Source organism: Passer domesticus, chromosome 4 (genome assembly GCF_036417665.1).
Source record: "Passer domesticus isolate bPasDom1 chromosome 4, bPasDom1.hap1, whole genome shotgun sequence".
NCBI lineage: Eukaryota > Metazoa > Chordata > Aves > Passeriformes > Passeridae > Passer > Passer domesticus.
In genome coordinates this window covers 15,959,132-15,981,411 of record NC_087477.1, presented here as the reverse complement: position 1 = coordinate 15,981,411, position 22,280 = coordinate 15,959,132, and the positions used below count along the sequence as shown (strand labels likewise).

The following is a 22,280-nucleotide window of genomic DNA, read 5'->3' as shown; positions in this document are numbered from 1 at the left end:
AATGGTTTCAGTTGGGCCATGATTCTTAGCTGTGGGAATCCTATTTATTCACTGTTTCTTTCACTACCAGATTACAGTTTAAAGTGTCTGTGAGAAACTTCTTCCCACTTTAAGACAGCTTTCTGTGTTTTCACCTTTAAAATACATTTAAAGACTCATTAAACAAGTCTTTAAGAATTCTGCTACATTAATTTGGCTGCTTTTGGTGCCTTATTTGCTCTTGCCACATTTCATTCTTTTTCCAAATTGTTGTTATTCCATTGTCATGTTTTCCACTGAAATCAGTAAACTCTGCAATTAATTTTGCACTTCTCTCAGTTAAAAAAAACCCCAAAACCAATCACCACCACCAGCCAACTCTAACCATGCCACATCTTCCTTTCCACAAACGAGTGTGAGTTTCCCAAATTTACTCTTGAACAGCTTGCAGGGGAAAACAACTAAAAGGAAAAAAAGGCAATGGCTGATTTCCCCCTTCCTTTTCCTCAAAGGAGAGGACAACAAAATTTCTGATAGATTTTCCCTTGGAAAACAAATGAGAACATCCCAAGCTCTGTGGACTGGAAATCGATGTGCATAAAGCAAGAAAAATGGGCAACGTTATCAAGGCCAGAGTTTGCACAGCCAGTGAACTCCAAAGAAAATGGGCCATTTTCCCATCTCTGTCTAAGCTGGCAAGCTCCAACAAAACTGGCTCCATCTGTGACTGCCCCTCCTGCCCCAGCACACGGTGTTTGTGCTGCCTTAGACTGACCCGCCTGCATCCTGAGAAAGGTCAGGGCAGTTTTTGGTGTTATCCAGTGTTGTGTGGGGTTTTTTAAAGTGTGGTCATCAATAGTACTTTTCTTCTGTATATGAAATGACTGCCCACGCTTTGTCATTTTTTAGATCTTTTCTTTCTAAAACTTACCCATAAATTCCCTCTCTTTGCTCCAATGAAGTTCCACAATGGCAACAGTACTAGGGAAAATATTTGTAGCTAAGTGCATCCACCTAAATCTGACTTCTGTGGTGATGAGTAAGTCCCACAAGCAATTTTAGGATGGAGCATTATTGTCCTTTTCCATCAGGGATGTAACCTCAGCAAGGTTTTGAACCAATCTGTTATGTTTTTGTTTTTTTGGTGTTTTTTTTTTGTTTTGTTTTGGTTTTTTTTACCAATCCAAAGATGCTTCTTGGAATTCTTACCCATTCTGTCCTGGTATATTCCATGTATGGAATATAATTAGGTTTATGTGGAGGACTCTACAGAATGTCTGTGAAGGGAAAATGTGTGGGTGGAATCTGGGCTCTGTTAAAAGAGATGAGAAGTTTCCATTGCCTGGAATGAAGTTCCAGTTTTTAACTGGAATTTTGTACACATGAGATAAGCAGCAGGCAAAGCTTCTGGGCTGTGGATATTTCTTATCTCAGGAGTGAGTTGTCATAAGAAACTAAGCATTTAGAATCTTCTGACATGTGTTATTATTGTCAATTCTTAGAATGCCAAAAGAGCTACCACTTGAGTCTGTGAAAAATCTGGGTAGTTGTAGCAACGATCAAGGGTACAACTTTAGAAAATATTCCTTACAGTCAAACTGAGTGGGATTTCTGGGCACTGAAGCTCTCATTCTCTATTGGAAAATGTGTTTCTTCATTTATATGAGATAAGGATTTAATGAAAATCTCTTTCCCTGGAGAAGAAGTTCTTTCAGAACTTTCAGAAGTGCAGAAGTAACTGTAGGTTAAAGGTTTTTGCAGTCAAATTATTCTAATCTGCCAGAAAATTTACCTGGATATATATGAAGACGTTACCTATTCACATTCATTTGAATAACAGAAAGTCACACTATTTTCTTACTTAATCTATTAAGCAATATTTGGTCTAAATCCCTAAAATTGCACTGCTGCCTTAAAATGTTAACATTATACAGGAAATCAGAGCTGGGGAAAGGTCTGGACTCTTCTCCATGGAAACAGCATCGGTCATCATCTCTGGGATAGTGAAGATTTTAAAGCTAAACCAAAGAAGCTCTGCTCTCTTTCAGGACCCCAATTAGGCTGAAAATTTTATGGGATTATAGATTATCAGTCAATGTTATTTCTTTGCTTGTAAATAATGTTACAATCAGCTACACAAATTCAGTTCTGTTCTCAGCCTCTCTTCTGTTGTCAAAAGAATTTAAAATCTGACAAGCAACTAAAGCACACTTGGCTTCTTTTGCCTTGAGTATGTAATAACTTTGCTCAGTCTGTTGGCTGTGCCACTCCAAAATAAATTTGTTTTTGCAGTATAGGAGAGTATCTGTTGATAGTACACCACCTTGTTGTCCATTGCAAAAACATTGGTGGTCATAGCTATGTTTTGAATTTTGATTAAGGAATTCAATTTTGAAATGACTGCTTCCCACTTCTCTTGAATGTTCTATTACAAAAACCTTCAATGCAATCTGATTTTCCTTTCTTTTCCTGTGGTCACCTTCATTGATCAAAAATAGAAATGCAAATAAATCATTAAAGATTATTGGGAAAATAACAGAGATTATGAAAATACATGTCCATCTCTAGAACCAAGAGTGCAGTTCCAATTTCTTTATCTGAAGAACAGCATCACAAATAGGGAACAGTTTCTCCTTCAGATGTAGGACATGGATATGTATGTATGTATGTAAAGAGACTTTTACTGACATTGAGGGGAATGGGCAATGGGAAAAGAGCAAAGAATAGAACTGAAGTCAGCCTGGAATGCAGCCGTGTGTTGAAAAGCCTTTTCAGGGCTGCCCCGTGCCAGCTCTCGGCACACGAGCCCCAGCAGGGAGGTTCTCTCCTCCTGCCTCCAAGGAAAGTGCCTGAGGCTCAGGGCCCTGCAGGACTCCGGGCTGCTGCTGACAGAAGAGGAAAAAAAACTCAAACTCCTGGTACAACTGGGTTTATCCACGAGAGGCAGACCCAGAAATCCAAAAGGTTGAAGACCCAGGTGAAAAGCTTACAACAAGTTATAAAGGGAGGTGGCAACAGGGGTGGAGCCTGCCCTCCAACCACTGGAGGAGCAGGGGGGAGTGGAAAAGCAAAGAGGGACATGGCTGTGGGACCAATGGGGAGTGACATGGGGAGGGGCCCCAGCCCCTGAACCAATCACTCGATGCCCAGCAGAGAAACTTCTAGATGGAGAGGATGGGTCACTGAGTGATAGACAGGGCACTGGGAGGGTCAAAACAAAGGATACATTCGTAACTGGGGCAACTGGGGAGGAGACAACGAGACTGACATGGATGAGGAGGAGACAACCTGGGTAAACCATCACATAACCAGAGGGGAGGACAGAACATTCCAACCCACAATGTACAACTGATCATAATTAAACTACTGTGAACTCAACACAACACTGGAGTGGAGAAGTGGGGCTGGTGATATGCCAAGTCCAGAAATGGGGAGGTTGTGTTCTTAAATGAAGTCACATCCTTCCCAAAGGACAATGAAAACAGAAGTGACTGAATTTTTGTAGTTTTCTATGAGCCAAAGAATACAGATTTCCATCAAATCATGCCTGTTCTTTCATGAGTCTGAGGTTCTAGCATGTGTCTCATTGCTGTTTTGGTCAGTTTTGTATATTTTGTTGCATATTTTGCTGCAATAATCTCAAGATGGAAATGGCAGAGATGGATGTAGCAGAGACGATCATCACAGTAGGCAGCTGGTAAGAGACAGCACACAGGAATGAATAAGGAGCTGAGTAATGATGAGGAGAGAAATAAAAAGTACCAGAGAAACAAACCAGCACACACAATTCAAACCATAGAGGCATCAAGGAGGAAAGCAAATCCATGGATATTTTCTAGTTCTTGCTGTTCTAATTGAATTTAATTCTCTTCACACACTGTGTATATGAAAATAGAGTATCTACCACTGGCAGAAATTTCCTTTGCTTGTCTTAAACATTTGTGTAAAAAAATACTTAGTATTTATCTGGACTGTCTTGAACCAATTTTTAAAAAATATATTCCTTTTCTTTAAAGGGAAAAGTTAGGTTTTACTGAGTGAGCAGACCAGACTCTATTATCAGCATTGCTAAGAAAGGAATCAGTGTAAGCTGAACTTAGTTATAAGGGAACCTAACAGTGTTGTTTCTCTGATAACAAAAAAACTGTGCAAAGAGATCAATGTGTTCACAGGCAAGGCCATTAAAATTCTCTTACTGCAGTAGAGTTTCGCTTTGTTGCTAATATCTTTTTTTCTGCTCTTCTCACTGGCTTTCTAAATTCTAGTGAAAAATATTTTTTTTTCCTCAGATAAAATTCTTTTTCAGCTGTAAACAAACCCAGGATTTTTTCTGGATAAAATAGTCTGAAGTTTGTTGATTTGTAAATGCCACTTTGAGTTGTGACTTTGGCCTGATCAGTGCCTTGTTGAGCCTCCAGCTCTGTGCTCCTGCGTGGCCCCAGGTCCCTGTTTGTGTGACTGGATGTCAGCTTGGGCCAAGGCCCTGGCCTTACACGGGGCTCAGGGCTGTGTACCCTGTTTGGAGATAAAGGCTGGTAATGGGGAAAAGCTGTTACTGATTTTTGTGCTTGTTTATGGCAATAAGAAATGAAATATTCCTGGATGGCAGAAAGAGCAACATGGAATCACATGTTAATGGTGAGAAGGGTACTTAGATAAATAGTCCCAGCAGCGTCACCAGGAAAAAGAGGCTGTTTTTTAATTCAAGGAGCAAAATAGAGGCACTTGGTAAATTGATGAAAACACAGAGTATTATACTACTGCAAAAAGCAACACGGTGGAATAACATCCACAACACATCTTGAAGGTTTTGCATAGTACAGGGAAGGAAAATGGCAGTCAGAAAAAACTAGAATCCAGATGAAGTGTGAGTTGGTTCATTATAAGTGAGAACTATAGGCAAGAACATATCTGTCACTTTTAAGAAGACATATTTTGGTTCACAGGAGCTCCTAGTGTGAAGTCAATTGTGTGAATATAAATGGGGAAAGACTTTGAGTCAAAAGAGTGAAATTTTCACAAATGTATATAAAAACTATGGGAAAGAGGAGAGAAAGTGTATAAAGTACTCTAAAAATAATGAGAAGATGATTTCCAGAAAAGTGTAGGATTGAATAAGAACCCCCAAAGACTCTGAATGAATGGATTGGTGAAGAAAGCAGTCATGTTTTGGAGATGAAGAAACACAGGGCTAAAATCCGATTTGAAAAAGTAAAACAAAGTCGGATTTTACACAGACGATTGAAACATGTTTTCAAGATGGCTTGGAGTCATTCTGATGACAGCCTGCTCCGCGATCCTCAGCGTTCTGCCGCAATGGTCGCTGATCTTCAAGCCCCGGGCCGTGTGTGAGGGGCCCGGGGCCTTTGGGCTCTTTCGGGGGGAACTTTGGAAGCCTCAGGGCCCAGTGGCGCCGTTCGCTTCGGTTTGGTTCGGCGGCTCGGTTTTTATTGAGCCGAGCAAAAAGTTTTTCCCTTCCCTGGCTCGGAGGAGCTGCAGGAACGATCTTCCAGCTGCCTCCGGGGAACTGAGGCCGGAGCAGCGGCACTGGCGAGAGCGCAACCCCGCTCCGGCCCCAGGCCTCCCGAGGCCGAGCCGGGGAGCGAAAGCCCAGGGAAAGAGAGAGGGAAGAGACGCTCCAGCGCCGCTGCTCCGCCCGCCCTGGCTGCCGGCGACGGGAGCTCGACGCCAGTGAGCCCTGCAGGTGTTGGCCTCGGGCTGGAGCTCCGCCGGGAAACGCCGTTCCCTCAGAGAGAAAAGGGGAAGCTCCGTGGAAGGGCCGCTTCCCTCAGAAGGAAAGGGGAAGCTCCGTGGAAGCTCCATTTCCCTCAGAGGGAGAAGGGAAGCTCCGTGGAAGCTCCATTTCCCTCAGAGGGAGAAGGGAAGCTCCGTGGAAGCTCCATTTCCCTCAGGGTGAAAAGGGAAGCTCTGTGGAAGCTCCATTTCCCTCAGTGAAGGCCGGTGCACCACGAGTCAGGCAGGGAGATTGGTTCAACATCTGCTGCGTTCTCCGGCCTTTTTTTGTCCTCTGTGCGTGAGGCAGTTCTGAGGATTTGCTGTTCAGGGATTGTTTGCTTTTCTTCCTTGCCCTGTGGGGCATTCTGTTGTTAATAAACTGTTGGTTTTGGGGGTTTATTTCCCACTTTATTAACATTAATCTGTTGGTGGAGGGGAATTGTTGAAACTCTTTGGAGAAGAGCACTCAATGCAGAGTGTCCTCTCTTAGGTTTGTCTCAAAACTGAAACACAAATGTTTTAATCTAGATAAAAGAAAAAGAGAATAAAATTTGGGACATTGTCAAACAGAAAATTTGTAAATCATTCAGAGAGAACTGAATTGTCTTCAAAACTAAAATGCAGAGATTTATAAAACGAGGCAATATTTTCTTGATGGCAGGTAACAAGCATTTACATCATGAGCCGAAGACATGATCTGGAGGAAATCAGGGAGATGGAGGAGGACCAGCTGTAAATACCAGAAGGTACACACCAAAGCAGTGAGGAAAAGGCAGATGTGGTTATAGAGCACATCCAGCAAGGTAATTCCAACAGAAAAATATTGATGCTATTGGAAAAGAATGACGGGATCTCACTTGGGAAGCCATGTACAGTCTGAGTCCCCCACATGGGAAGGAGGGATGCAGAGGGCCTAGGAGGGAATGGAAAAGGAAGAGCAGAACAGTGTTTGATAGGCTTGGACACAGGGGAGACAGACAGACAATATTTTTTACACCTATTAAAGCTGCATCAGAAGTGTGGATACTAGAGGCAGGAAAACAAACACCCAGTTTTTCAACAACTAGAACAAACAGCAATTTTACAACTAGTTATGTATAAATCAACTCTGAAAATCAGAAGTGGGTTTCTGGTCATTAAATGTGGCAAAGTTTGCAGCAGTCCTCAAAGAAGAGCAGTGAAATAATTGCATAAATTGTCCAAGTCTGAGGTTTGCAGCAACTGAAACATTCTACATTTTGGTAAGTAATTGTCAATTTCTTTGTTTAGCATCTCTCACTATATATTTAACCTTTTATGAGTAGTGAATCAAAAATTAAGCTTTTTTTCATTGTCTGAGACTCATTTTCAGGCCCTGCAGTCAGTCCTTTATTCATTAAACTCTGTGATACACCAGAGCTATTTGTCTGCTCTTGGATATGGTGAATACAAGCATTCAGCATCGGGTTGTTTACAGTGAATAAACGCGCAGGAATTACCCGGTGGTTACAATGTTTTAGGTATGACAGATCTATGGCCTGCTGTTCTGGTTTATTATCTGTTTCTTTTAAGACACTTAATTTAGTGCTGGGGGAGTAGACTCCTCCGAAGCAATAAACATCTGTTGCTGCTGTTAGCCGGAGCATTTGCAGCCCATAATGTTCTTGTCCCCTCTGGCAGCCGAAGGTAAATAAGGGGACATCACTCAAGTGTCAGTGTGGGGGCACCCGGGTGAGGAGGGAGACAGTGTGGGACTACAGAATAAGGTTTGAATTATCTTCCTGAAAACATCTTTTCCGTGAAAGTTCACATATGAATAATATGAAAATTGGAATTTAAACAACAGTCTAAAATAAAAGTATTTCAAAATGCATATGTTAGTTTTGCATAAGTATTTCTGAAAAAAACCCAAACAACCCTCCCAATAAACCAGGAGCGAATATTGCTGCCTTGGGTCAATGCTTTCTAAACTGCAGTCAGGTTTCCACTCAGTTTAGGCTGTTCCCTTTCAGCCTTTGAGTTTGAAAGGATGGTGAGGGGTTATGTATTTACATCAGGTAATTGGTATTCTACAGATAGGGAAGGTGGACTCGTTAGTGCCCCTTATTGTCACCATCCCCCATCACATTTTACTCTAGGACCTTATTTTCAGGCACATTTGTAGCTTCCAAGTGCCTGTGACCTTCCTTCCTTCCCCTGCCACTGTCTCCTTTCAGATAACTTCTTCCTGCTATTGCAGGTGAAATTGCCATTTCTGAAACTGAATTAAGGGAAAATTCCTACTAGCCATGCTAATAAAACCACATGAGCATTTAATCCACATGATCTCATACTCTGCATGGTGGAGCAGAGGCTTGAGATCAGAGCAGCAATCTTTGCCTGGGATGAGTTCCTTCTGTCTCTGTGAAATTTGCCTATCAAGTCACCAGCCTCTGAAAAATCCCATTTTATGGACATTTACTAGAAACGTGGATTTCGGTAGCTGCAGTCTCTGAAAATGCCCTGGGCACTAAAGCTTCTCCGGAAATGCAGCTTCTGAGTGAGCTGTGGCTGGTATCACCCCTCCCCTCCACAGCTCTTTTCCTGCAGGGATTGGGACCGCGGGGACCGTGGCCGACCTTGGCTGTTCCTGCTGCCCCCAGTTCCTGACTGCAGGATGGAACATTCAGGGTCTAATTTGGATAGCATTGGATGCCTTTCTTTTTTATTTTTCTTCTGCAAAACATATCTAGGGAAAGGAAGGAGGAGAACAAAAGTGCTTTCTGGCTTTATTATTATTTTTTTAAGGAAATTTATTTTCTCTACCATTTTAATTGTAGTGTTGAACATTATAGAAGAGCTTGGAATGGCTAGGAGAGAAATGGTGCCGTTTCAGGAAATACAAGGCCTTTTGTTCAGCCCTGTGTTTAGCCACAGAGTGAGAGCAGGTAATTAAACAGTGAATAAGAGCTCACTCAGCACCACGGGACACAGACATGAAAATATTCCTGCAGTGAGAGCACCTTCAGCGTGCACCTCCTCCCATTCCACAGCTATGACACCTTCATATGATGTTGTGCCATAACAAATGGGAAAATAACCTCCCTTTTCTGCCCATTCATTTTTCTTGTCTTCACCCAAATTATTAAACAGAAAGTGATCAACACAGCAGTTTCAGCATTCAGTGAAGCTGCAGTTTTTTCTTACTCCATCTTTCTTTGAGGGATATTTCTCAAGTCCCAGTTTTTTATACATGTGGAAAGAATGCAAAGCATAAACCCTTCTGAATCATATTTTCTAAGCCATTTTGTCATCTCTGTTGTTCTCATCTGCTTGGATTTCAATTTGTCTTTTCCAAATGTCATGTCCCAAAGTGAATCACATCAGTGCTGCTGCTGAAGCCTGAGCATTGCTGAGAAGAAGGATTATTGTGCTGGTTGAGACAAACTGTTATTGTTAATATAATCATGTGTAACATTTGTCCTTTTTTGTGTAAGTATCTTATATGTGAATTGTAAGCAGTTTTTGATTTAACTTCTAATAACTGTGTGTTTGTAGGAGTGTTCCTTGGCCCACATTTCTCATAAATACTTGCTTTGGGTTCAATAGTCACTAGCATTGCTGCACTCTTTTGGACTGTAAAAAAATATCTGTTTTAAAGAGTGCATATAAAATCTATTAGGCAGTGGAAGACTAAGACAAAATGACTCTGTGGCAGGGAATATCACAGGGAATATCACAGGGAATATCACAGAATCACAAAGCTTTTTTTGTGGCAGCCCAGCAATCCAAAGGTATTTTTTCGTGGTTGTTTAATGAATCTGAAGTAACTGGATTGTCATAGGGAATACAGCCAGCCCTGAGTGCTGCATTTTGATCACCCTGACAGGCTGCACAGGGCTCAGGGCCTTGGCTGTTCATTCAGGGGACAGGAACACACTGATGGTGACATTTGAAACAGGAGGGACAGTAGGCACTTTATGGTAGATTACAGAAATGTGAGACCAAGATGTCACATCTGAGTGTTGAAATGGATGTGGGAATGAGTGGCTGAAATAAATTGAAACTACTACTCTAGGTCACTTCACTTTCTCACTGCCAAATATTCTGCCTTCTTATATAATGAGAAGGAATATAAGTTCTACAGATGCCGTAGTTCATCGTCTGTTATCTCTCCTGTGACAACACTGACCACATCTTCTCAGAGGGAAAAAAATGCTAGAGCTCTTCAAGTCCCTGGCGCCACTCAGAGCAGATTATATACAATTTTAGTAGTTTCTCCACAGATCAGAGGAAAAAAAAAAAAATGATCTTTTCTGAGACCCTCAGAGTTCAAAGTGGTAGATCAAGAGCATGTGCTTGGCAGAGGAAGGTAATAAGAAAGTCAGTGCTCAGATGTTAAAAATATCAGATCAGAAATACGAGGTAGTCACTCATTGACTGCCCCCAATGAAAAAAAGCCTAACTTGGAGGTTAATCATGTTGAAGAAACGTGTTATCTAGAATAAAATGGAATTAATGCATGGGTCCAGTTGTAAAATATGTTGAGCAGCCCCAGTTCCCATTGTGTGGCAATTCTGCAGTAGCTCCACTGCGGGCACAGTAATTTCCACACCAGGAATATTTTTGTATGGACTAAATGTGGCCACACAAGGGGGTAGTGGAGAAACAACTGCTAGACTTGAAACTCCCTCCCTGATTTATCCCACAGTGGCTTCCAACTGCAGACAATCTGGTCTCATTCCTTATGGCTCATTGGTGCAAGAGAAGTCAAGACAAGAATGAGAGCAGGGTAAAATCTCAGAATGTGGATCATTTCTCTGAGAGCTGTGGGCCCTTAGCACCTGCAGGATTGAGCCTCAAGGCACTTGTTTTTCCTTCCCGTTCAGACAAGTCTTGAGTTCTTGAAAAATGGATGCTCAGCGTTCCTGTTGCTAATTCTGTTAGGGAAAATGGCTGGAATATGAGGGAAGCCAAATGTTACATGAAGGCATTAAGTAGTCCTAGCACTATCCAGCTTCCCTTGCTGTTCATTGCAAAAGTGGTGAAGTCAGCTTTGCCTGGGATGAAGGGAAAGGTATCCACTAAATTCTGCACTGGACCATTTTTTCTGGGTGAAATTCAGGATAATCATGTGGCAGAGGAAGAGAATCCTTGAGAGCAAAAGCTCTTCCTAGCAGTGTACTCAGCTTGATTCCAGTGGGGAAGAAAGTCCATGTGGACTCGGAAAATGGGCAAGGATGGCTGATTGAGGAGCTGCTTTTGGTTCAATTGTACACAGACCTGCAGCATGGTGGAGTTTTGGCCTCTACAACCACAAGAGAAGCCTGGAGAAGTCATGGAAAATCAGATGAACTATTCTGAAATAGATGCAGAAAAATTCTAATTATTTATTGCAAATGCCCAGCCCCTGAATTCCTTGTGCCAGAGTGTGTGGTGAGTGATCAGAGAGTGAACACTGCAGTGGGACAAGGGATAATGCATTTCCATCTGAACTGATTGCAGAGTTACTGTACACAAAAGCCCAAATTAAGGTTTTAGGTGTGGTGTGCCCAGTCAAAATTCTGCCACATGATTACAGTGACAAGTAAAATTTATGATAAAGAGAAAAAAAAAAGTCTTTGTAAATTGATCTATTTTTATAAGAAGGTGAATATCCTGATTTTGGTTATGTTAACTATTTAAACCTCCTGTTTTTGATGGAAATCCATGTAAAGTCAGTACCCACTCAGTGGCACTTAGGAGGTTCTCAGCCTGTTTTTAAATGCAAATAACATGGAGTAGACTGTAAAATACAAATGTTTTTTCTGCCACTAAAACTGAAGTTGCACATAGTGACAGTCTGAGTTAAAATTATGAGTTTATTTTATTTTTTTAAATTATGATTTAAATAAATATTTTGCCATTACATTCTGGGTACTTTGAGGAGGGATTATAAAGAAATAGGAGAAAGTTATAAAGTAGAAATTGATAAAAGGCTTATTTGGTGTTTGGGAGTCCTGTGCAAGGAGCTAAAAAGCCTTTGGAACAGAACCAATCTCTGTGAAATCTTTATTGATTACACAGAGAGAAGTCCATTTTAAACACTTTCATAGCCCTGTGTTGCCTTAGGAAGCAAAATCTATTACACTCAGATTATGAACTTTTTGTTTATGAACTCAGCTGTCTTAGTGGGCAGCTGGAAGAAAGCAGCATGATTATTTCTTGTGTCTATAAAGCAGAGTTACCAAAAAGCCCATATTTTCCCCATGTGTCTGCCCCTGCTGTTCTCAGGCTGTCGGTAGTGTGAGGTGCTCTGCAGCTGCAGCTGGAATGGCCCTGGAATGGTCCCTGGAGTGGCTCTCCAGCTCAGGGAGCTTCTCTGGATCCCCCACACCTCCAGTGGGCAGGGTCTGGGCTGCACTCCCTGCTCAGTGTTTGTGGAATTGCCCTGCTTGCTCCAGGCTTTTTCCAGGCTCCGGGTTGTTGTGCTGCGTTAGGAGAAGGACTCGGATCTATCCGTGGGTAAATAAGCTGTGGGATAAGCTGCCCAAACAACTCTCACTCATCGGGGTGATAATGCTGCTCTGCACGAGGATCTCCACTGCTGTGATCCAAGGAAAGGTCTGAGCCGGAAAGATGAGAGAGGAAAAGTGATTGCTTTTCTTTGCCTTTCCTTAAAAGGGGTGAATTCAGGCTGCAGTGGAGGAGTCTGGGTTTGGAAGGTGCAGGAAATCTCCCCTCCTGGGGCAAGAGCAGAAGCTGCTGCAGGGCTGGGAAAGAGGAGAGCTGGTGGGGCTCTGCCAGCCGGGCTCGGCAGCGGCTCTGGAGCTCGGGGCTGTGCTCGGCTCTGCCTGTGCTGAGACTGCAGCCAGCGGGGCCGGACTGGCTCCTGGAGAGCAGGAAAAGGCAGCTTGCTGTGTGCCATGTTTCTTCTGGCCTCCAGTGATGGGGTGACGTTTGGCATCTCACTGTGGGTGAAATGATGTGACCTGCTTGGTCTAGCACCAGGTCTCTTATCATTTTGGGCTCATAGCATAAATCCAGCTGAAATTGGTACCTATGAGTGCTTTAAGTCTCAGGAACTGTGAGGTTGATTAAATTGACTCAGAACCAGCATCTTCAAACACTTGTGTCTGTCTCCCTCCATTCCCCCAAAGCTCAAAGCATGCAGAGAAGAGAGTAAAAATGATAAAATGCCTAACTTAGTTCCATCTACATCTTTTCTTGGAGCTTACAGTTCTTTTCCCTCTAACTGACCCTCATTTCTGACTATGAGAAACAGATTGTGCTGTTCACAGCATGTTTTCTCTCTCCTCTTGTGATACCTTGCCAGCCTGACAGCTTTTAATGACTCCTTGAAATGTGATGGGGTTTTTTTGGTTTTTTTTCCAGCTACAAAATAGAAAAGGATGTGAGAAAGATTTCTCCCTGGTAATATCCAAAGTTAGAGCCTGCTCATTTGGCCAATAGTACCAGGTAGCTGCACTTCCACCATTGATTTATGTCTCATGGAAGATGTGGATAAACACCAAAACACTGGGAAAATGCCTCAAAGCACTCACAGTTCTCTTTTACTCATCTTCTCTTTCCAATATAGTTCTGAACGAAAGCTTCAGCAGAAGAGTTCTGGCAGACTGTCAGGCATTCAGGAGATTAAACTTCTTTCTTAGACTGAACATTGTAGGAAAGCTTTACTGGAGAATTAGAAAATAATGCAACGAGTTCTTACAAAATTAACAACTCCCTGTGTTTAAGATCTAGGCATACCAGCTGTAATTTCTGTTAGCTGTGGTCTTGCAGGGTTTTATGACAGTTTTACAGAGGTACATTTAAAACAGAAAACATTTAAAACTTTCCAAAACCAGCGTGTGAGGATTCTGCAGCACTTGGCTCTGTACAAGCCCCAGTCAAAATTAATCAGAATGTTTGCTCTTGATGTGAGCAATAAGGGTTGGCAGAAATTCATGCAAGTGTAGCAAAAGGTGTGATTGAATGAGTGGGAACTGGTTTTTTTTCTCAAAATGGCTTTGTTTTGGTAAGTTTTTTACCAGCAGAGACTCGGTAATGAATATGCACTGGTACCTGAAAGCAGTTTACAAGAAATGCAGATCCTCCACAGTAGGCAATATGGGAGTCACTGATCTTTAGGGAAAGATCAGTCCTGATTTCAGTGACTGAGACTTTTCAACTATTAAAAAAATAATACTAAAAAATACATGTATATAATTCTGTCTCACCAACTGAGTGTTTGTGTTTGGTTTCTGCTGCAAGAGGGATTGGTGAAACTGTTAATTTCATTAAGGCATGTTTCTTTAAAGGTGTTTTACTCCAGTTTAGAACTTCCAGAGTGCTTTATAGCTGCTGAAACTGCTCTGTGATTAAACAAGGCCTCTAAATAAATGGCTGTGATCTTTAAACAAATTACCTTGATTCAAATTGTCTGTCTGATGACACCTGATGTGTCTGTGTTGTCTAAAACTGTGCTGCCTGAAAGGAGGGACAGTATTGACAAGCTTTAAATGGGTCTGCTTGGTATTACTGAAGGTTAATTAAAAAATAATTGGAGTTCTTTAAAGTAGACATTGGAAAGGAAGATTATATTGGTGAAAAATTGCGTGGGTAATTTACAAATACATCTTCTAATAGCAGCCAGACATTTTCAGTGCAAACCAGACTTAGCAGGCCAGGTTAGTCAAATTTAATTAATTTGCCTTCATGTATCTTTTGGCATATTGTTCATCTTCTTCTGAGGTTTACAGAGCTTTAACAACCAGACCAGAAGCACAGCTCTGTGAACAGGTGCTGTGGGCTGGAGGCAGATTTGAGCACCAGGTGTGTGTTGAGAGGGAGTTAGAATGGCTCAAATTCCTCCTCTGAGAGCCTTTCCTGCTTCCCCTGTGTTTATGGACAGGGAAAGCAGTTTTGGGGAAAAAAAAAAGCATTTCCCTTCCTTGAAAAGTAGGAAGGGAGATATTGGCCTGGAATATCAGAAATGGGCAGGAGGGGGTTTTACCCGGACTTTCTGCTCCTTGTGCCTCAGTCACTTCACTGGTGCCACCACCTGCATCAGTGACAAGGTTCTGCCCCAGAGGTGTGGGGCAGCACAGAACAGGGCATTGCCCAGAGCCCCTCTGTGCAGCAGAGCTGCCTTTTCTGAGCAGGTGTCCAGGTAGGACTTGGGTGATGGAAGAACCACTGTCCTGAAGGGTTTCTGTCCTTTCTTTTTTCAGGAAATGCTCGGAGTTCATTACTTTCAGCTAGTGTTTTTTGTTCTATTTCTGATATTAAGACCCCAGGTTAGAGTTTGGTTTAGTAAGTGAGCAATGGCTTGTGTGCTGTGATTAAAAATATCCCACTGGGTTCAAGAGATGAAGAGCAGCCATGTAAGTAAGGTAAAAGGAGAAATTTGGTTTCCATTTCTCTCTGCAAGTTTCCTTAGCTTTTTGTCTGGGAAGACTTTTGATATATTGTAGCCCCGGAACTTTAAAAATAAATCTTAACTTTACCTATTTTATCAGCAATGTGGAGTAAAGGCTTGCTTGCCCCTCTCACCCACCATATCTCCTCTCTAAATTACTATCAACACAGAGCAGTCTAGATTGTCCCAAGTAAGTGTTAGGTCTCAGTAGCCATGCTAATTTATGCAAATTCTTAAAAAATAACTTCAAAAATTAAGTACTTGCCTCATTAATCTGCTCTTCTGGAAATAGACCATTATAAATTATAAACAAAATACTTTAAATACAGCTTAATTAGTTCCATTTGTGGAGCATTAGCTAAATATGGTTCTGCTATAATGAAAACAATGCTAAAATAGCCATAATCTACATAGCTAGATAAGCTAAATGTTTCAGCTTCCCTTTTAAATGGGCACCTTTTATGCCTCATCTCTGATCCCTTTGAGGCTGGACTTCATCTTTATTCATAGTATCATTTCCTTACTCTGTCCTTGTTTACTGCAGGAATTCATGAGGACACTGGCGTCTTCAAGACACCTTAATCCCATACACTTTATTACCATTTCAAAAGGTCTTCCTCAGAGTCACAGGCAACATCATCTCTGGGAGAAAAATCTGATTTTTTGTATTAAATTTGTTGTTTGCTCTGCTCAGAACCAGCAACAGCTTTCCTCTGAACCAACAGCTTGGTTTCCAAATTTCAACTGCAGTGATTCATTTAGAGCGTCAAAAATGAACTCCCTGGATTAGAGGAGTCAAAATTGACATCCTTGTGCAAAACTCTGGGCAAAGGGATTGCAGGTGCTGTGGGTGTGAAGAGGGAGAAGGTGCTCAGGCACTGGTTGAACCTAATGAGGCACCTCAGTGCAAACTGGAGGGGGAATGAGACAGGCTCTGCCAGGAAGAGTTAACAGAGCAGCCAGGCCATAGACAGGATAAGAAGCAAAGGTGAGCTGAGAGAAGTCAGGCTAGCAGCAGAATGAAAAGAAGTATAAATAAGGTAGGAAAATGTTAAGAGCACTGATGGTCAGAGGGTGTGGAAGGGTGTGGAAACCTAGAGATGGGTCAGAGCCTGGAAAGGAGAAGTCCATGCAGACTGTCAAGAGGAATTTCTGTGAACAGCTGGGTTTGGGCTGCTGTGGAAGGGAAGGGGCCTTGGGCAGTTCCCAGGTGAGTGGGAGAACAGAGATATTTGGGATATTTGGTCTGTGGGGAGGGTGGAGCCTGGGCACCAGTCCCTGCATCCAGACAGGCCAGGGAAATCACACAGGGTCAGCAGGGGGGTGCAGACTGGAGGAGAGAAGCTGATCGTGGTGTGCCAGCTCATCTGCACGTTCAGTTCCAGCCCAAACAGAACAAGGACTGCACAGCCAGGTTCCAAAATGTGCCTGGGGAGTGCAGAGGTGGGGGAAATTCACCAGTTGGCTTGGGTGTCTGGGAATCACTGCCATTGTCAGCTGCACTTCTACACTTAAGGGAAGGTGATGCATGGAATTTGATGATTTTAGAGCAGCAGTTTGAGGCTTTAAATGGTTGGTCCTGTAATCCATGGACACACATTTTATGTGTTATTAATATAGCAAATGCATTTAATGATGAAAATTGAAGGAATGGCTAGGATGACATGCCAATATTTCTGTATGGAACAGGTTTTTGTCTTTGAAGTTAATCTCTGAGATAGTGTGAAAATTTTTTTTTTTTTCTTGTTGCTTTTTAGTGATAGATGCTTTTTTTTTCCAATGGAGGTTTCAGATATCAAACTGATTTATGGAGAATTGTCGTTCTCCATTACATAGGTTTTTTTAATGAAGGTTCTAGGTGGTAAGAAGTCTGTCATATCTGCACAACCAGATCACATTAATCTCTAAAGGGTTTTTTTATATATTTTAGTAACATGATTAGAGAAGGGAAATGCCAGAGCTCTATTTGTCCTTCCAGAAAACACCAGATACTAAAACAAAGCCTTTTTAGCAAATGAATTTTTGTGATGTAAGCTGGGCATGAATTCAAACCACTATTACACTTGGAACATAAGTGTGTTAAACTGAAATAACAAAATTAGAGCAGACAATCAATAAAACTCAGGGGTGTGCTTTTACTGCCTTAGCACAATGAACTCCTCATAATGATGGAAATTATCCCAATATCACTAATGGAAGGATCTTCTTAGGAAACAGAACAGACTGTCTCATTCCAGGACATTCACACATTATCCATGGGGGCCAGTCAGTGCCATTCTTTTATCTGTTGCCAATTGCCCCGTACAATTGGTGATATTTATACAGTGCTTGTGATGAGAGCATCAGCCAGCAGCAGCAAAGCCCCAAAAGTCACCTCCAGAGCAAATCCCTCTCAGTTCATCCATGCCACTGGGGAATGGCACTGCCCTCCTGAACAGATGGGGAGCATTTAACATTAGAGTACAATAAAGAATCCTTAATCAAAGAACAGTACATGAAAAGAATTAGAGAAGGTTAATACTGGTGGCTTAATGCAGGGGAACAGCTTTTTTCTTGAATTCCTTTGGAACACATTTTGCCTTTGTGCACCCTGCAGCATGCAGCCTTAGCTGGGGGAAATTGTGGTTGAGTACAGGACAAGGACAGGAGAGGCAGAAGGTGAAGAAAGAACTGATGTCAAGAGAGACCCAAGCATCGCTTCCTGGTCAGACTGAGACTGGGATGTGGTGTTTGATATTTAATTGTAGAGCTCTTAATTAAAAGCATCCTCCCATCCTTTGGGTGCTGTTTGCAAAGGGGATGTTTAAACTCATTCCAGGTGAAACCAGCAGAGCCTCCTGCTGCTGTTGTATATGGTTATAAAATCAGAGTCTCTGTGGATCCAAATTCTGAGGAAGTCTTTTGAGAAGTGACCTGGACACTGGGATGTGTATTTAAGTGTTTTCCCTGTGAACAATTGATTTGTGAAAGCAAGAGGACAGATGTGAGTGTAGATTTAGGAGGTGCATTTCCACTGAGTTCCTGGCACCTGTTCTGAATTTCTGTAGTGTTCCATGGCAATCCCATCAAGTAAAAATATTCCTTAGATTGTTTCTCTTATTTCAGCACTAATCTATACCTTTTCAGCCTCCTATTGCAATAAAATTATGTTCTATGTTTACATCCTGCTTCCAGGCATCTGCTATTTCTCATTTTCAGAACTTGGATGCTAATGGCAAAACACTAGAAATAAAGTCCTTAAAATGAATTTATTCTTGTTTTTAAATTCTTCTTGTGACTTTTGTACTTCATTCTTCAGGAATTAAAAAGTCCTCTTTTGTTGCCTATTTCATTTGTTTTTCCATAACAGCTTTTGCTTGGTGTGTGCAGGAAGATGCTGGAAATTGGAATTATCTCTTAGATATATGAACCCTATTGATTGTTTCTAATGCTTCTCAAATATAAAGAGCATGACTAAAATCAGGTCAATCTACATCTGTATTATTATTTTCATTAAACCCAGGGTATTGTTTATCATGGTTTTTCTTAAATTTCCCCAGAGAGAACACAAAAAAGATGAATATAAAATTTACTTTTAATAGCTATATAATCTGAACAGTACTGGTCAGGAGAAACATTGTTGAGATTTTCTCTGTAAATTTTTGTAGTGATTGTGGAGGTACACACAACTGATTGCCTGTGATTATTTGAACTGCAAGCAATAGGCTGGGATGTGTGTTCTGTTTGCCATCTCTTTCACTGACTTTCAGAAAGAAAAGGCAAAATAACATTAGTGATGTCCACTGATATTAAATGGCTGTGTTTTGCACATGAAAGTTGAAATTAAAGAACTAATTTCAGTATTATTAACTCTGTAGGGTTCTTTGCATCTGTGCCTGATCAGAATTGCAATTGGTTCTGAAGTCCTGTAGAGGTGCTGGCCACAGAATGTGACTTTTGGCTCAGTCTTGGCTTTTTTTTTTTTTTTTTTTAAATTCTCCTGCTTTATCCAGAATTGAGATGGTCAGGAGTTAATACCATACACAGTATATGACTTTTGAGTCTATGTGAAGCAATCCTCACCAGCTACATTTTTGAGCTGGCACTGCTAGGTTCAACTTGGAATTAAGACCTACCAACTAATCTGCAATCCTACCCAAAACAGAGGCCAGCTCAATTGAAACAAACTGTGTAACAGTCTGGGGGAGCTGACACACCTACTGTGTGCTACTCCAAAAATTACAAATCTGCTTTTTACACAGCTACTTAAACCCCATGGAATATGCTGATTCTGACCGTAAGGGGGTGTGAAGGTGAGCACATTTTGTGATAAAGAAAAAGAAAGAGCCCTGATGAAGAGCAAACTGCCATCTGAAATTGTGGCTGAGGCTGAGATTTAACATGCTACACAAGAGTGATATTTCACATAAGCAGGAGATTCAATATGTGTGCCTGATTGACACAGGTTTGGGTTTTTCTCCCTCTGTATCAGGACAGCCTGGAATCTCAGTAATCCATCTGTGCTTAAAATAACATTCTGCAAACTGAGTCAGTGTCGAACAAATTGCTTTACTTGACCTGTGGTAGAAGAGGACTTTCTCACAAGGTGTTAGCCTGAGGAGCTGGGCTTGCAGCCTGCATTTGTATATGTGGGAAAAAAAAAAAAAAAAGAAATTACTTCAGGCTCCTTGGCACCCAGCAGGAAAAGGCAGAACATCCCACAGGCTCATGGAGCTGAGCCTTCACAAACAGGAAGGCTAAGCCCAGCCTGCCTGAGGGGAAGGGTTCCTGCAGTGTCCTGAGAGGCCAAAATGCAGCCATGGGCACTGCCCAGGGTCAGAGCAGAGGAAATGTGTGCCAGGCTCTCTGCCCAGGCCCCTGCCCTGGCAGGGCTTGGCTGCCAGCCCCAGCACAGCTGGACTGGCAGGAGGAAGGGAAAATGTTTCTCCCTGGATTGCAGCTCTAGAGCTTTGTTTCCCCTTGATCCTAGTGATGGCTCTCACCATTAAATGAACTACTTCTCATGCAGTTTCTCACTCCTGAGTTGCTGGTGGGGGAAGAAAAGGAAAAGAAGGTGCTTGTGATGTTGATTGTTTGTTCTGTGGAGCAGAGAGTAACCCCACCCACAGCCTTGCAGCAGCGCAGGGACACGCTGCCCACGGGGGAACAGCGAGGCCCAGATTTGTGTTCTGACTGACTTTTAGTGTGGTGTCCTGTGGAAACAAGACTTGTGGAATCATACAGGGAAATGGCAGGGGAGATGGAGCAAGGGAAGGGGTCCATCTGTCTGTCTGTGTGACCCCATTGTTGTGCCACTGGCTGTTCTTCCCTCTTGGTTGAGAGAGGTTTCTTTTTGTTCTCCAGCAGCTGGGAAGATGTTGGCCAGACCTTTTTTTTTTTTTTCATGGGAACATCAGCAAAATCTATATGAACATGAAGAAAAATTTGTTTTTTTCTAAAATAGCTTTCTCAAATGCAAAGCCTTCAGCTGTTAGGCTGTGTACAGACATGTACACATGTGCACACAGACAGGCCAGCCTTTTTTGTTAAACATGTGCACACACATAGACACAGCAGTTGTTTTTATCTATGGAGAGACTTCCATGGTCTAAAGTAACATAATAATCCCATTATTTCCTTGCTAGGGTTTTCTTTCTCCATCTGGTAGACTGGCATTCTGCAAAGTGGTAAAATAGCCTGGCTTTTAAAAACATTTGGAATTGTCTGGTCTGATAGACTTGAGCTGAAGGTGGAATTATTTTTGAGATAATCAATTACTCTGCTGAGACACAGCTGAAATTCAATCCAAATGTCTGAAAGTCCAAATCTCTCTAGAACATCTTGCTGGTTATAAACACGTCACGCTCAGAACAGCTTTTTCTTCCCATAAATTGACAGGATTTTATAAACAAAGGAAGAGAAAAATAGGCAAATTTTAAACTGATTGTTGGAAATCCTGGCTTCTCCCCAAAATAGATCCAAATTCAATTCTGTAGATGGCATTTCTTGAAAATGGAAAGTGTCCAGATGCAAGACCATATTCCACAGCTACTGTGCTGTGTTTTTTAAACACCACACTGTTGTTTAAACTGCAAAGAGGAATAGGAATGGGAATAGGAATGGAAAAGAAAGGCAAACTTTCCAGGCCACGGTGATCTGTTCTGTCCTTGCTAAGAGGAGAAATAGAATTACAAGTGAATCTCAAATATCAGTAAATCTATTTTTTTTAGGTTGTAGTACAACAGTGTATGTAATTTCTGTTAGAAAAAGAAAGTTAAATTCATATTGTTTACCTTCTGTAGTTATCCATCTAGTAAGAGTAGAGAATAGCTTTGTAACATTGCTTTGAATAAGCAGTGAAGCTGTGATGGGATGACAAATGGCAGAGTTGTTACATCACGTTTGCAGGTGCCTGGATGGACGGATGTGTGTACGTGTGAGAGTTCATGATGCAGCAGAGAAACTGCAAATGCTTCTCTGGCTCGTTGGTAGCATTGAAGCAACATCTCATGTTGGACATAAAACCTGAAGCGTTTTAGGCAGAAGAATAACAATACTGAAACCTTTCCAAGCACCTACAAAACCTGGTTTGTGATACAAATGACATCTCTTGGTGTGGTTGAATTCTCACATGCTCTGTGTTTTGCGCCTCTGTACAGAGGGATGGTGGGAAAACACTAAAATGAGTCCATCATGTTTTGAAATTGCAGAATTGTGTGGGGTTTAGGACCCACAAGGGTGTTGGCAAGTATTACAATGCTGCTCAAATCCCTCACACCAAAGTTACCAACGAAGCCAGAAATGAACAGGGTTAAAAAAGTCCTTCTGCCACACAAAAGATGGGTCACATCTTAAAATAGGAGAAAACTCAATTCTCAGGGAAGCTTCCCACGTTAAAATCCTGGTCTAAAATGATGAGGGGCACTTGGGAGAGTTTTTTTTCCCAGATGTCAGTATGCACCCCCTTGTTTGTTTCAGTGGCTGTGAATCATTGCGAGTTCTGCATTCAGGGCAGGATAGGGAGTGAAGGGAGCCTGGGAGCACCCACTGAACACAGGGAAGGACACTGAGCACTGCCTGCCTGGTAAAAATTCATCTGAGCATTGACGTGTCCCTGTGCTGAGCTGAGCACAAACCCTCTCAGAGAGTTCTGCCCCGGGCAGTTAAATTTGTATTTAGGGTAGCACAGGCTCCCCACATTTTGCATTTCCTCATGTTTCAGCTCGTG

The 22,280-nt window shown here is 42.0% G+C and overlaps 1 long non-coding RNA gene across 1 annotated transcript in view; it reads left to right on the top strand.

Annotated features, from left to right (window-relative positions):
• The first annotated feature begins 2,858 nt into the window (after window positions 1-2,858).
• Window positions 2,859-22,280, top strand: part of LOC135298592 (uncharacterized) — a 115,745-nt gene continuing 96,323 nt past the window's right edge. The window contains exons 1-2 of the long non-coding RNA XR_010360603.1: window positions 2,859-3,676; window positions 6,377-6,518. This is a non-coding gene — a long non-coding RNA (uncharacterized LOC135298592). The remainder of the gene's footprint in view (window positions 3,677-6,376; window positions 6,519-22,280) is intronic.